Raw genomic sequence first — 17,247 nt, forward strand, 5'->3', positions numbered from 1 at the left:
CCATTCTAGCATGTTATGTCTATGTAGTATTGTCTGGTCTTGTAACTTTGGCAAGTTGTAAAATTGCATAATTCTATTGGCGATATCATGAAGCATGCCGTATTTGGAAATATATACCACCTGTAAGTCATTTATCTTTTTGTACTTTTCATTGTTTGTTTCTTTATGAAAATCAATAATAGATTAATAATAATAAAAAGTCTTAGATAGCTAGATTAGATAGATCGGGCTATTATCCTTGCATACGGAGTGCTTCTCTGTTCAACTCAAGTGCATTTAGCAGCAGCCTGTTCATCTGAAGTCATCTTTCTTCCCTTCCTCCTCTTACTGTTGCCAAGACTACTATCCTCCCTGTCCCACTGGACCACAACCCCTGTGTAATTTTTTAACCCTTCTCCACTCTGAGGACTGACACTAAGTCCTTCTGGGTTTCTTCTACTATGTCTCCAAAACTCCATCCATTACTCTCCCTTCCTACTGCCAGCTCCCCTGTCCAGGCGCGGATTGTCTGGTTCTGCTATCAGTGATGCACCCACCTACAATGTTGAGGAGGGCAAGGAGTGGGAATGCAATAAGTGCCAAATCTTCACTTACACTCGAATAATAAAAAGTTGGGGGGGGGGGACATATCCCTGATATTCTCCCTGGTGGTTGCATCTATGATCTCTGCTACTGCTATCTACATCTCTCTGTCTCTTGCATTGCTCTTCTCCAATCTAGCCATAATGCAGTACTAAAATTCATCTACCGTGCAGAGTACTTTAATGGTTACTCCAACCTACTTCTCTCTCCCACACCTTTAGTCCCATAGCGGTGCCTAAGCCACACAACTAACAACTCTTTTGTTGCCTTCCCCTGCTTTCCTTGTCATGTCTGATTCCATGCAGTTACCCATGTCTGGAAACCCTTCCTGACCCAGCCCACCGTGCTTTAGCTTCTTCAGATCTCTCCCTTAAAAACCCACTGCTGCACTGAGGCAGACAAACACTAGTTTTACCTTCTAATACTTGTATCCAAAAAGCACAACCAAAAAAACTATACATAACCTGCAAAAGAAGGCACTCACCAAAACAATTACATGTATCTTATTTCTGTAATCCTGCCTTTCAATGCTTGTTTCCCTCCATCATATCAATGTCTTAGAGACAGATTCTGATGACTGACACCTGTACAAATCCAAAGTCACTGAGTGGAGCAACTGCGGATTTTTTAGTATATGTGTAATAGTGATCAGAATTTGGCCCTTTGACCATAAGCTTTTAAAGACAGGGATATTGTCTTTTGTTTGTTTTTAAAGCACCATGAACATTTATAGCATTATATAAATAATATCATATTTAAACCTGCCAAGTTAAATCCATTGCTAACTGCGATTCTTTGCTTTTCTCTTGCTGATATATGGTTAAGTGTGATATTGTCCTACAAGTCTTGAAACACAAGACACAAAGATCCAGTGACTGAAAGCTGAAACTAAACACATTCAAACTGGAAATAATTTTTTTCTAACAGTGAGGTTAATTAATCATTGGAATTGATCAAGGGTCATAGGGGATTCTCTATCATGGGCAATTTTTAAATCATTATTGGATTTTTTCCTAAAAGATATGGTCTAGCTACAACAGGAATTATTTGGGGAGGAGGGGGGGCGGTTCTATGGCCTGTGTTATGCAGAAGGTCAGACTAGATGATCACTTTGGTAACTCCTTCTGGCCTTAATCTATCAAATCTATAAAATCTACAAAAAAACCCACCAACCCCTCCTCCCCCCCCACAAACATACCATACCCTTATATAGGAATTGTAGAAACATTCATGTTTGTCTAGCATTTTTTTCCTTACAAAAATCACACTGTGTCCTATTGATCTGAATCAGAATTTTTTTTTTTTTTTTTTTTAAAAAACAAAGTAATAAGTTACTCTGTTTTTTTTTGATTTTTACAGAAAAGAACTAACGAGACAGAGCAGAGCAGGTAGGATGTGTGCTAAAAAGTCTGATGCAAAAACAAAACCAAAAAAAAAACATTCTTGAGACACTTTTACCTCCAAGCTTCAAACATTCTAAAAAATACTCTGTAAACTGATGTTCCTATTTGTAATAAATAAATAAATAAATAAAGATGCCGGGTAATTGACAATAATGAGAATCTCAGAACTTCATTATGAGCCCTGGAGCAAAGGAGAAAAGCTCCTTGGTAATTTATTAAATAGAGCTGAACACTGACAGAGCTTCAAAAAGTGTTGAAAGATACCGCTGTCTGATCGGGTTAGCGTCAGATAACCATCTTGGTGTTTTGCTCCGTCCTGTCTTGGAACTAGAATGATTCAGCAGCAGCAGCTGCATATGCCATTTACCTTCCCAAGGCTAGAGCATCTTTCAATTGAACAGAAAAGGTTAATGTCTTTTGCAGTGATCGGGCCTTCATTCCATCTGGCACAAGAATGTAATCTGTAATTATACAGTGTATTAATTGAAGAATTTAACTTATTTGTTCAGCTGAGAGGTTGACAGGTGATATTGTTGTGAAATTCACAGACAGGATATTTATAGACCTTTTATCTCTACCCACCATCAGTCCTAAAACGTCAAAGAATATCTAGACGGAGGGCTGTCTCAGTCCAACTTTCCTGCTCTGTTGCTTTCCGTTGGTTTTGCTTTTTGAGTTTCCCCCCCACTCACCCTTGGTGCTTAGAACTTGGCAGAGAGGAGCAAAAGGGAATGTGACTCACGCTGGTGACTTCATTTGTTGTAAAAGACCTGAATAACTGCTCTAGCCCAGTTACAGGAAAGCTGCGCCCCCCCCCTTCCCCAGCCTCAGAAAGACTTAGGCCCATGTTTGTAACATGAGCAGCCCAGCTGATCTCAGCGGTCATTATATCATTCCTCTTCTGTTCACTAAACTTTCTTGTTCTGTATTCAAGTTAACCCCTTCTTGGAACTTTAAAGAGCCTTGAGATTAGGGGGCAGCTTCCTGCTACCAACAGATTTCTGATTAGCTTAAGAGTGGAGAGGTTTCAAGTTCTCTCACATGGAGCTGTAGTTCTAACAAAGTGGGATTCAAATGCCTTCCTCCCTTTCCCTTTTGTTACTTCAACAATAAAAACAAATCTTAGACATGAACTAATCTGGCAGCAATTGGACGAGAGTAAAAACTTGTAGCGGGCTGGTTTAAAACAATGTCAACACAGAATATAATAAAGTAGTTTAGACACATCCCAAGAAAGCTCAGTGTGACGCACTGCTACAACAGCTCCAGCATAGAGTTCTAGCGAAGCTGAAGCAGTTTCCCTCTGATTTTTTTTTTTTAGGGGTCAGGAATAGGAGAAAAATCACCACAGATGCCTATGCTGCAGTCTACCAAAATATATTTTCATTTTTAATTATGTAATCAACAATGAGCGTGGCATTCGCACTGAGGGGGTGGAACAGATGGCCAAGGCTTAGTGTAAGTAAGATCTTAATTAAAAGAACTTTGGTTTCTGCTCTAATAGGGTTTTTGTTCAGCTTCAACATGGTTAGCATGAGCTCGTGTTACAAAGGACAACCAGAATGCCCCAACCTACTGTGATTTCTTCCCCAACTGCTTCAAGGCTGCTCCACATCCATGTCAGAGCGGCAAGGATCCTCCCGTAAACACTTCAATGTCCCAAATCCTTGCAGGGCAGAGGCAAGTGCTGGTTCCCCCTGGGAAGCTAGGAATCCTCCTTCCCAATGGAATAAAGCTCCTATTTCTAACCCAATGGACATACAATGACTTTGAAGTGATGACATTTTTACATACCAAGGGGTAATGGAGGGAGAACTAAGGTGGCTTTAAGCCACCTTTGTGCCATCCTGCTCCTGGGCTGCTCTGGGGGCTGGGGAGTCCCCTGGTGTAATTTAGAAGACAATCCCAGGGACCTGTCTAAGTTAGGGCAACCTCCTGGGGCTGCCCTATCAGCCCACAGATCTGCCAGGGATCTCCCTAATGATGCATCCTGTGGACACACCTCTTATGCCAGATCTTGCAATGTGGTCCATAGAAGACAGCTTTATGGCTGCGTCTGCACCAGGAAGTGTCCCCACTAGTCAGTTACATGCTTTCAGGACCCTTTACCCTGCTCTGGCCCTTGCACTTGTTGAAAAGGGGACCTAATGAGCTACTTGAAGAGGATGTTAAAATAGTGAGAGACGCTCATGGACAGAAGGTAGGTGAGATAGACTTATGCATCTTTGACTATTTATCACGTGGCTTTGCAACTCATCACACAGCTATCACCTCTCCATCTGTAGTGTATATGTTTGTGTGCATGTGTACATACACAATACATATTTATCTACTCTACAGATCTAAGTTCTTGTAAGGGTGCCCATCACCACAGTTTTTGTGCAAGGCAGCATCCGACTTTATACACCACAGGCTAGACACCACGTTATGTAAAATAGACCCAGCCCCTGTATAAATGATCTGAACAGATCTCACTATTTGTGATGATTAAAAGTGAAGCTTTCCCAGACGTGGTGTGAGGTTTTATCTCCCCAATTTCCTATGCTCCGCGCATTCTGATTTTAAATCTTAAGTAGACCACAGGCAGTTAGTGAGTTAGATTAAGTCTATGCTACAGCAGCGCAGCTACGGTGCTTCAGCTGGGCTGCTGTAGCGTAGATGCTTCCTACAGTGACAGAAGGGGTTTTTCCCCTCAGTGTAAGTAGGCCAGCTCTCCGATAGGTAGCAGCTAAATCAATGGAAGAATCCTTCTCTTGACCTAGCCACATCTATACTGGGGGATAGTTCGACCTAACTATGGTGCTCAGGGTGTAAATTTTTTCCACAGCCCTGCATGATGTAGCTAGGTCGACCCAAGTTTTATGGGTAGACCAGGCCTTAGTAAGAGCCATCCCAAGAGTGCTGAAGCAGAGAGCTACTTGGAAAGACATTTCTCAAAGAGCAAATACTATTAGGCATGCACATGTACCACCTAAACGGTACGTCACAGGCACAGAATGCATTGCGCCACAACATTCAGAGCTGGAAAGTCTGGCATCTGCTTTTTACATTGCAATATAATGGGGGTGGTTAGACTGCCGGCCACATTCAAAGTGCTCCGTGGCCCGTTTGCCGATTTGCCACTGCTGCTGCTTCCACTCCAGTGCTGAACACAAAACGAGCTAGATAAGGCTCCATCTTTGGAGGGATTCTATAGAAATAGAAAGTTTGGTGGAGGCCACGGAACTCATCTGTGAGTTTTCCCCATTCATCAATGGATATTTTTCCCAGGGTGACAGGTGACAGTTCCAAGGAAGAGGATAGGAGTTGGGGGGAGGGGAGCAGGAGTTGTACAGTGGGGGAGAACAAAAGAAGAGGAGAAGGAGAGAGACAAGGACAGGAGTCGGGCAGGGTGAAGATGGACAGGATCTGGGCGAATAGGAGTAGAAGGGTTTATAAACACTAGAGCATAGGTTGCCAAAAACAGTGGTATGTGAGCTTGTTGATAGAGGTGCGCTGTAATAGGGTTCTCTGTCTCCTTTAAGGGGTAGTGGGGCCTGTGGCTAGCCAACCCCATTCCATAACATGGCTTCTTGAAGGAAAAAGGTATTCAAGGGAGCAGCAGACTAGCAGAGGGAGGGAGCTACCTCCTTAACATGATAAAATACAGCTGTTAGATGCCTTCTAGGATGATTAAAAAGGAGAGGGCTAACAGCCTGGAGAGCAGAATTGCAGGGAAGCATCAAGTGAGGAGAGAGAAACTCCCTGGGATGAGAATCAGAACCGGGAGGGAAAGAGGTGGGATGGGGAAGCCTTCCTGAATCATGGCCCAGTATCGAGGAGGGCGGCTGGAGGGCCCTGGGATCCAGAGGGCAAATGTGAGTCCCAGGACCAAGGGAGGCTCCATGGAATGGGGCTGGAACCTCAATACTGGTGGGCTGGGGGAGCCTGTTTGGGTCACTTCACAACCTCGTGCAGGAGGGCTGTGGAATCCCTTAACCAAGAGGAAGGAACAATGAGACCAGGACAGGAGGAGACGCGAGGGAAAGAATCCAGAACGGTCAGGGGCTGCAGCTTCCTGGCTTAGAGGGAACTGGGAACATGAAGCTTTGAAAAAAGGGTGAATTGGAGCTGAAACAGCCTGATGCCAGGTGAAGTCCCACACTTCCAAACAAAACTCCCCCAGCTCTCTACCCCCACCCTGTTTTTATACATACCCCATCAGAGCCCTTTCTGCCCTTCCTCTCCTAAGCCCTCCCCACACTTCAGCCAGAATCCTCGTTAGACCTGAGTGGGAAAATGAGTTTTCCTGTTTTGTGAAACTTTTCATTATTTAAAAAATGGTCCCACTCTGCATCAGGACAAACAACTGAGACCTTTCAAAGATAGTCATGAAAAACCAGAGAGAGAGACAAAGCCCCACCAACCCATCCTAGAATAGCCAATAGCCGGGTGGTCAGGGCACTCATCTGAATCAAACCAAGTCTGCAGATCCCAGGTGAGCGTCCTGCCCCCAGGCTGTTCTGAGGTGTCCTGCTCTCTCGTTTTGACTAGAAATTCTATCCTAGACCTGAGAAACCGTCCCAATGAAAGTTCTGTAAAAACCGGTGGGTTCTTGGAAAACATAAGTTTCTACAAATCAGCATTTTCCAACTGGGAACAGTTTCACTGAAAAATTCCCAGCCAGCTCTAAACCTCATGGCTTCTACCCCTGCCACTTTGACTCCCCCAGCCTAACTCCCTTCACATCTAATTTCCCCCAGGCAGATCTCCATCAGATACACTCCACAATTAAATCAAGTATTTACAGACTTGTAGTAAATTAAGCTATTGTGACCTAAAATAAATGTGCACATAAAGGAGAAATTTGCACATGGTTCTTCAAACATCAGTTTAAGAAGGTGGCACATGTAACATGGATCAATAATGTTTGGGAAATGCTGCACATTCCCCTAAAGAAAAGCAACCCATCAAACTCATTAAAATAAAAGGAACCAACAGCTCTTGCATAAACGTTAACATTGATTTTAGTGGAGTTGCAGGGATGAGTTTAGCTTGAAATCTATAAAGCACTTTTAAAGCAGGGGCATATTGCATACAAATGAGTGGTAAATAATTTGCATTGATAATAGAGCTCCAAGCAGCTCATATAGACTGAGAAAAAAACCAAAGCAAACATATACTGTACAATTAGGGACTGGTCGTTAAATAGCATCTAGCTATCTACGTTTGTACATGCACTCATTACCATGGTGTCTCTGCAGCTATTATTCGCATGTTATGTTATTTATTGATTTATGTAACCCTTAATATACAAGCCTTGGAGTGCATTACAGATTGACAAACCTTATCACTGAAATAAGCAATACTTGGCATTTATTCAGTGTCTTTCAAAAGGTAGAAGAATACTGTTCTTCTGATTGGATTCTAGGATACCACAGGGATTAGTGCATTTGAAACCTAAATAGATAGGCAAATTAAGGCACAGAAAGGCAAAGGGCTTTATCCAGGATCACCCAGGGAGGTAGAACCAGGGGTCCTGATGCCCAGTTCCCTGGTTTACCCACTAGACCACACAACCTGTCTAACTACTGCCACTGTACATCTTGGATAAAACATTGCAGTGGCTTTAGAAGCATATAGCAACACTACACAGCAGGTCAGGTGCAGGAAGTGAAATATGCAGCCAATTGAAGCTTCAGGGCAATTTAAAGTGGGTTGAATACACTTACAAATATTAGCAAAATGAAGAAGTTGACTTAATATGTATAGCAAGCATAGCAAAGCAATGAGTAGGGCAGAAGGTCTAGGAATGAGTAGGGCAGAACAATGAGAGAGTCAGGAGATTGCAAGCCTACAAATTGAAGTAGAGATGGGAGGAATCTTTGAGTTGCCCCAGACTTCTGCCTTTATTAAAATATTTGTATCTATCGAAGACTGAGATTAGATCAGGCAAAACGTCTGAAAGCAAAGGCCAATGGCCAACCCCCCCTTCAATAGTCTTAAGCCAGGAACACAGATGAGATCAAACAGGTCCTTGTGAAACACACACTGTGGCTACTTCCCATGCACCTGCCTCTCTGCTGCTGCTGGGAGTTTAACAGTTCATAGCAGCCATTACCATCACAAGGTGTTTTTATGCTGCCCCATTCTAGAGCCATTTCAGTGCTGGGAGCATCCCCGGTGGTCTCTTACTCACCCCGAGCCCCTGTCTTCCCAGGACATCTCAACTAAAACTTTGTGTATCTGCACAGCCCCTGTGAGCCCATGAAATCTCTGCTTCATTTCATTAGCTGCTGGCATTTGTGCAGGTCACAGACGCTTGCATGGATCACTGATGGATTCCAAGCTCCAGCAGTCTTACCTATTGGTGGATGGACACAACTAGCCCACTCCAGATCTCACTGCCCGAGAGCAGCTCTGGGAGCTGTAGAGGACATCAAATAATCTTGTTCAATATTCACTGAAAATTGAGTCACTACTAGGTATTTAACGAAGAGTAAAAAAAAAAAAAAGCAGTTTGATCCCCTCCCTAATATGAAACATACGCGTTCAGAGCGCTCCAAGGGGCTACGGCTATTTGTAGTGGGATGAAATGAAGAACGGCAAAACTAAGGCGGAATAACAAGAAAGGCTTCCTGACCATGAAACCTATTAGCTGGTGGAGTAGTCTCCCTATAGGAGGACTAGAGTGCTTTGGCAGATCTAGCGTCAGTGCTCCTAGCAAGTTGCTGAGAGACACAGGGCCCTCAGCCATGCAGGACCCTCACCACTAGCCTACTAATGAGCCTCCTGGTGTGGCTTATTGCTGCTATCTGAGAAAAGCCCATTGATTTTAAATTTCATTAAAAACAAGATGTTAGACAACAATTTTCTGCAGTGCAGCTGCAGTATAAAGAGTAGCTTTTGGTAGCCTGGGAGAAAATACCAGGGGGAACTTCTGAACAACTTTTCACTAATATTCTGAATATTTATTTTTAAACCTTTTCCTAGACTACTTAAATAAAGATTCCAACACTGCTTGAACCCCTTCTCTCTCCCCCTGCTGCCCTCTCCCCAGAAGCTAGCTGCTTTTTCAGCAGCACCCTCTGATCTAATAGCCACTTTCCTTTCTATTATTGCCAGATAAAACAAAAACAACAATAAAGAAAACTATGTTAAGGCAGCGTTAAGGTTGGGAATACATAATCAGTCATTTCAATAAAAACCATTAAAAGGATGCTGTAACTATCCCAAAAGCCAGCCTTACAAGTAATCAAAAACACATTAAAGAAATACAGAATTAAGGCACGCAAAGTACCTTAAACATATAGTGTTATTACAGGGAAGAGTTATGATGAAAGCATTTGTACGAGTCTGTGGACCACTACGCCTCAACCTTAATTCCATTTTAACAGTTTGGTGTCTTGGCATTTCCTTAATTTTTAAAAGTATCATCCCTGAACACTAAACAAGAAACCTGAAGAGAATGCTACCATACACTGGCTGCTTTGGTGTGAATTTGGCCCTTGAAATTTGCAGTTGACTTATTGGTTTAGAGGGCTGTGTTAGTAAGCCTGGCACTATATGCAGGAAGGCAGGGAGAGCCAAATGCTAGTGTCTGTACTTTACAGGCTTTCCCAACCCTGCTGCCTCAGTTCTGCCAATAGCGCTGTTGCAATGGGCAGGAAAGCTGAAGCTGCAGAGCCTTGGGAATCTTTCCAAACACTGATGCCAGAGTTAGTATGCAGCCAGTGAGCCTCTAAAGAGCAGACACAGTTGGGCCTGTTAATCTACCTATGAAAACTCTTGACAAGTGTCCAGTCTCCCTTAGATCACTGAGTCATTACAACTAATAGAATTGCTTGCAAAATACCTGGTGGTGATTGGTTGAATTTCCTCTGTCACAATGGCTCCACAGAAGTTACCTGAGCCTGGCTATAACCTGTACAGTCAAAACAATTAGATACAATCATTAATTTAGCTTAGTTACAACCTAATTTCTTCACTTGCAGGCGCTGCTCAAGATTTCAACTAAATTTTCATTATATTGAAGTGTCAGTTATTCCATTGGTAAGATATCTGGGGAAAGAAAAAAGCTGACAGGATGCTAAGTTTTCTAAAGAACCCACTTTTCAATTCATAAAGTAATTAATGATGAATGCTCGGAAAATATATTCTGCAGGCAAAGAGTAAGTGTGGAAAGTTTGGGGGACACTAGGCTGTATTTTTCATACAAAACAAAAACTGAATCCCTTTAATTGCAAAATGAAGCTCAGCCTTACCTGCAACCAGCACCTCTGTAATAAAGAAGGGCCTAGTCTAACACTTGCTCACACAAGTATCTCTGCAGGACCCAAATATAGATGCGATATTACTATTAACGCTGGACATGCATGTTTACAGGAAAAGCACAAAACACCAACAAAAGAATTTTCAGAGGGATATAACCCTTGTGCTTCAGGGCTTAAACCAACCTTTAATTAATGGGAATTAGGAAGAAACTTTCCCTGGGACAAGTTATCCCCTCCCTTCCAACTGTAGGTTTTTTTACCCACTTTTCTGAAGCAACTAGTATTGGCCACTGATGGAAACAGGACTGGATGGCCCTAGGGTTTTAAGGCACTACAGAACCTAATTTAAAGGTAGGGTCCAAACTACTAGATTGTACCTTTCTATGCTTTTTTTTTTTTTTTAAATCATGTCAGTGTCAGGCTTACTGCACTCACAAGTATCCTTAGCACAATAAACCACACAGGCATTAATGTACTATGAAAACATTTCAAGCTTCCAGAGACAAGGCAAAAAAAGCATGAATGCAACATTGGCTGTTTGTTTGTTAATAGTGCCAGCGGGCACCACCAAAAACCTTTTTCAGAACTCTTTTGCCAAAAGGTAACAGAGAGCCCTCTAGAGGCAGGAAACACAAACATAAACCTAAAGGAAAGGAACGCACAGATGCCTGCAACATCTGTCTCTCTCTCCTGCATATCAGAGGCCTTGTTCCTCAGGATACGAATGGCCGCCATTGACTTCTGCAAGGCCCCTGGAAACTATTGATTTATTCCATTGCCTTCAGCCTTTTGATTTTAATGATGATCGTTCTTCAGCTGCAATTAGGGACACAGAAGTAATTAAGTCAAGAAAACCAGACATTAAAGAATAAATTTCACCTAAACAGCCCAGTCAATGTTGCTATAAAATGATTTATTTGGTATTTTTTCTTTAGTCCCTCCCCGCCCCCCGGTAAAATCCTGGCCCTGTTGAAGTCAAAGGGAGTTTTGCCATTCATAGCCAGCATTCAGAAGCCTAAGTCATTGATGCTTGTAAAGTGCATTTTACTATGAGCCAGCATTTTTGTTGTTACTCCACTAAAAAGATTGCTAGAGAGCAAGATGGCAGATATTAAAAATCTGACTCCATTAAGTGGGAAGTAGAAACTCAGAGCTTTTTCATATAGATAGATAGATTATAAATTTTTGGAAAAAGCAAGAGAGAAAAATCATATTGAATACCAGAAAGTGACAGGAGTGTAGGTTACCTTATGTAACAGTTTCCTGGAGGTATTTGCTATGCTGCCCAGAGCGTGATTTGGAAAGTACATCCCTTTACATGACAGTAGAATCTATTTTAGGATCAGGAAAATAGAATCTCAAACTTCATACTCAAATATTGTAGCTAATCTGCTCCATTACAAACAGTGGAGTTAGAATAATTGCTTTCTGGCTTATTCAGAATGAAAGACTCTCCTCAAGGGGAAAAATGTACCATAAATGCTTGTATAACATGACCAAGTTGATGTTTTCCCAGACATATTTAGAACATTTATGAGAGCTCTTTCTCATTTGATGTTTAAATAGCTGCTGCCCCATTTTAAACATTCTGCCCATTCTAATGGATAATTAAACTCTCTCCCATCTGCTCAGCACACGGACTTATTAGAACAGTGGTTTTCAACCGGTGGTCTGTGGACCCCCGGAGGTCTGCAGACTTTTATCTAAGACTTCCAAAGGGGTCCACGCCTCCATTTGAAATTTTGTAGTGGTCCGCAAATGAAGAAAGATTGAAAACCACTGCTTCAAGGGAATGTCTACACTGCAGCTGGGAGAGTGCCTCCTGGCCTGGATAGACAGACTTGGGCTAGTGGGGCTTGAGCTAGTGCGCGAAAACTAGTGTGGATGGAACAACTTGAGCTGGTCAGGTGGGCTTGAGAGCATGAACTGCAGCTCAAGCTGCAACATTCACACTATTTTTAGTGCACTAACTTGAGCCCTGCTAGTTCAAATCTGTCTACTGGGTTGGGAGGCAGGCTCTTGGCTGCGGTATAATGTCCCTAAGCAGGAAAACATTAAGATTGATGAACATCTTACACATGAAAAGGTGTAATACTATCCACTAGCCCATTGCCCTGGTCAACTTTTGTTTGGTTTGCTGGAGCTAGTCAGCATGGGTATCCACATCCAGCTACACCTACTTAATGTATATTAGATCAAACCCCACCGTATTCTCTAGTACTTTATTTTGAACATTGCTTCTTGCTTGAGTTCCCCAGCAGTACACAGGTGTAGCTGATTAGCTTTGTCATTGCCTTGTACCACAGGGAAGTGGTCGGCTGAAGACACTTGGCCAGGAAGAGCTGTGGAAAGGGATGCTCACGGGAAAATTGGGGCCCTCTAGTAGATGACTTGAGAACAAACGGTGGTGATTCACTCTGCCTAGCTGCAAAGCAACAAACTCTGGGACAGCTGAAGCCAGGTACCAGTGAGGAGGACCAATACAATGACAGGATGGAACTTCAGTACCAAGATACAATCCAGCTCTCCTTGAAGTCCGTATCTGATTGCAGTGGCAATGGACTCAAGTCCTTAGGGAGGAGATAGGTCCTTTGGACACCCATTGCCAGGGAGCAATAGGGATGTGCAGGACATATAAAGTGAATGCAAGTTATACATGGATTCTTTACTAATAGCAACCCCTTCTACAGCTGTCAATGAACTGCCACTGCTCTAGATTATGGATTTACTTGGATCCTGTAAAAGCAGGAACAGTCAGGCAAAGGCTTGGTGGATCACAAACTGCCTAATATCCTAAGGCAGAGATTCTCCAATCTAGGTCCTGGTATTCACCAGTTTCCTAAGGGTTAATGCAAATGTATCCCCATCCCTCTAGATACTGCTAAGCCATCGCCCGCCAGGGCTGTCTTACTTCTAGCTCAATGATACTTCTGAAGAGCAATTACTTTGCTTTTAGAATGCGCCAAGCTATACAAAGTGACAGCCGTTTTCAAATAGTTACCCATTTCCCTGGCACTGCAGAACATTAGCCACTGGGCCAACTCAATCCTGGGTGTAGTTTGTGTTGCTAACTCCAGGATATAGAGAAGCAAAGGAAACACATAATGAGCCAATGAATTAGAATAGAATGGCATATACCTGAAGACAAAGTTTGACACTTTGGTTTTAGGGTACCCTCAGTAATGAAACATTTTGAAAGCGCACCATATTAAATTATTGGATTTTTCCCCCCCCATTAGCCATGTTCATTGTAAGAGAGATTTTCAAAACCACTATTCTCAAGTCAAAGGGCTGCTTGTTATATTTTTGAAGGCAACTTTATGGTGGTCTTCACAATAGTCCCCTTTCATTCATAGGTGATGGAACTGAGGGAGCTATCATCCCTGCAATGGAAATACTGGGGGCAGATGCATGTTTCACTTCTGCAAGGTATTTTGGGGGCAGAAGAGTGGGACCTGGCTATATTTCCATACCTGTATGCATAGGAATGGGGGGGGGAAGGAGCCAAAGGACACAAGATCAGGCTGGCTGCCAGAGAGCAGGTAGGACTCCCTGACCCAGTCCAGACCAGCCATTGCAAGTCCCAGCAGAGATATCTGGCCCAGGGAAGAGGCAGGAACACATGTGCCAGCTAAAGTGGTGTGGGGGACAGGACAGGGTGCATCCATGCACAGGCACAAGTAACTGAGGGGAGGTTGAGGCCCACAGGGCACCAGCTGCCACTGCCTTAGGAACAGCAGCAGCAACTATTGGGATGCCTTTTCCCAGCCTGGAGTCAACTGTGCACCCCTCCACCTCATCTCAGTATTTCCCCCTCACTCCTGCTCCTATCCTATGTCCCCCATTAAAGGGAGTTTTTGTTCCCCCCACACTTTCACCTTCAAACCTGTTGTTCTGTGCTGGAAAAGTTCTTTCCTTCTAGGTACTGCAAGGGTTCTTTTCTTCTAGAGCTCCAGCAATCTTCTCCAGTAGAAAGCCTACTGAAAAATTCTGACAAGACTAAGCTGTATTTGCCAGCCTAAAATGGAAAAACATGATCTTGGAAGTTAGTCATATGGCCCATGTGTTTTTAAGCCACTTCTGTGATTAAAATGAAGAAACGAACAACAAAGTCTTTGGATCCTTGCAATTTATTAACACTTCAAAACACGTCCTACAGTAAGGGAATCTCTTGCCCCTACTCCCTTTGCTACTCAATCACTGTTTTGAAACAATGTAAATTTCTTGCAATAAGCAAATAGATACTTGAGGCACTATGTGAATACAAAAGTGACAATATAAAAACAATTAAACCTCATGCAATACACTTAAATATATAAGGCAATGTAGCATCCTAACTCAACACACACAAGCACTGATAGAACAATTCACATAAGTGAATATACAATATGCATAGCATGTTTAACAACAGGTTTACAGCTCATGCACAAGTAACCAGTCAGCCTAAATAGGAAAGAAAAAGTCTTAAAATACTGGATAACTGCTTAAGCCACAACTTACAAAACCTGCTGTATCGCAGCCTCTCTGCTCAGAATTGCAAGTGCACAGTAACAGTCAAAATAAATAAGCGAGGACTATGTTTAAATGACACAACAGATCCCTTATTTCGAATAATCGGCCCTTCTTGTTTTCATCCAAGGTTCATTAGCCAACATGCTGAGAGGAGGTTGCCAGAATAAAGCAATAGTTGTGTACTCTCAAAAGCTATTTTAATACTGATCATAATTATGTGCATTTTCAATCAATACAAATAGTTACAAAAGTCTAACATTACTGCTAGATGTCTGATACTGTGCTTACATTATATTATATACCTAACACTGGAGAAATGTCTTGGATGAGAAGTTTGATCAGTCACTCAAAGTACAAAGTATAGGTATCAGATTGTCTTTCTTTTTTGTTCACTTGGGGTGGGGAACAAAGGAAGAACTGAGGAGGCAAATAATTCTCCTTTCAAACCAGTGTAAAATGGTTGGAAACAAGTGTGATTCCTCTACAGGCAGGGTGAGAGCAAGGTGTGTCCCAGACAAGGATAGAAGTTAAGTAATATAAACCCCCATACTACGGGCACAAGAAGCTCTAACTGCCTGGATTTAAGATGAAGCATCCCCTATTGGCAGGTTATGGCACAATAGGAGATTAAAGTCGTCCTCTGAAGCATCTGGTACTGGCCAATGTCAGCGACATCAAACCAGTGGGTCATCTAGTCCTGTATACTCTGTATGGCATTTCCTATGTTCCCAATGCCAGAGGCTCATTTGCAGCATCAGACCACAGATCTGTATTTTTCCAGAGGAATTTAAATCAGACTGGACAAAATTATACAGGGCATCTGCACTGAGCCAACAATTCAGGTGGAGTTTATTGTCTGAGTCACACACAAACTTTGATGCTGGTTCCAAAGGAAGAAAATTCTTCCTTTCTAGATGAGGAGCTGCAAGGGAGAAGTGGGAGGAAAAGGAAAAATGAGGAAGGGATAAGAGGCAGACTTAGATCTCTAGAACTAAAGGTAAAAATAGATGCATTGTTTATACTAGTATAACATTTCCTCCCATCACAGAGAATCTTTAGCAAAGCAGAAGGACATATTTTATATACTATATTGCTCAAACCCTAGAGCAAACAGCATCATTAATAAATAGCTTTGCAATAACTAGAGTCACATTAGACAGCAAGAAAAGGACAATATGCAGAGGCAACTACAGAAACGGACTGCATTGGGGATCCCCCTCAGAAGCCCTTAAGATCCCTCTTGTTTTCTAGCTATGTTTCCCTTATCCTTGGAGTCCTAAAGGACACCACCCTTTGGACCAAGGAATGGATAATACTCCCTTCACAACTGGCAAAAGTCACACCTTAACTAGGTCACTGCTGAATGACACAAAACCCTAGGAGCTGAGTGCATTATCTCCCATATCTTGCTAGGCCTTGGAGATCAATCCACCAGGGGAGGAGATACTAGGGTCTTCAGTATGACAATATAGAGCAGTGTCACTAGGCTGGCCAAATGCATGAGTTATCATCACAAAAAAGCCACTACTAGTGATATTAAAGTGTTGTTGAGATTTGGTGCAATATGGCTCATTACTTGCGAAAGCAGAAAGCTCTGGTAAATCATGTTTTAACTAGGACAAATGCAGAAACAGATCCCCAGTCCTCAGCAAGTTAAATATTTGTCTTATTTCTTTATGCTAAAAAGTACATATCAGCAACAAGACATGAACCCCTGGGTGTAGGAAGCTTGTCAATAAAATAAAGCAGACAAAATGCGTTAGCTTAAAACAGTGGTTTCCTTAACTAAGATATGTTCAGACAGTGCACTGCCAACTTTCTTCTAGCTTGGATTTTTTGTATTCCATTGTTTCTATTCCAAGAAGCTTGAAAACATTTTTTCTCTCTATTGATTTTGTCCTCCTTTTTTTGACAAACGTTGCATTTTGCAAAATTTCCTATGCTGCCAACACAGCTGTCTTTTGTTGCTGGTGCACAGGAAAGTAAACAATCTCGGCAGGAATGTGCACAGCTTGGAAAACCCACACAAAACTAGAACTGCAGAACAACTTAGGGTGCTCACATGGGTTTCTTCTTTTCAGAGGGTCTCATGAAAACAGTGACTTTAAAATGCTGCACTGAACCAAAATTCAAGCTTATAGTGTGGATGGGACTAACCTAGTCTTGTCCATGCGACAAGTTATAACCCTTTTGGTAGAAATGGGGTTCTGGTTTGTAGCATAGACTTTCCAATGGTAGCATTCTGCCAACCAAATGGCTGCTTCAGAGCAGTAGTTTTCACCCTTCTCCAGACCAGGACACTGTTACAACAGAAATTTTTGGAATCACCTCCTCCACTTAACCAGAAAGAAAATGGTGGGAGGTCACAACCACCCTTCCTGTTCACAACCCAAACGAAAAGATATACACATAATAGATGCATGGGGAAAACCATTAAATATTCAATACAGTTTAGATGATTTTGCATTAGTTTTCCAAACACTAATTTTTGGGCAGAG

This window comes from Terrapene carolina, unplaced genomic scaffold (genome assembly GCF_002925995.2).
Source record: "Terrapene carolina triunguis isolate 2854851 unplaced genomic scaffold, T_m_triunguis-2.0 Scaffold234, whole genome shotgun sequence".
NCBI classification, from domain to species: Eukaryota; Metazoa; Chordata; order Testudines; family Emydidae; genus Terrapene; species Terrapene triunguis.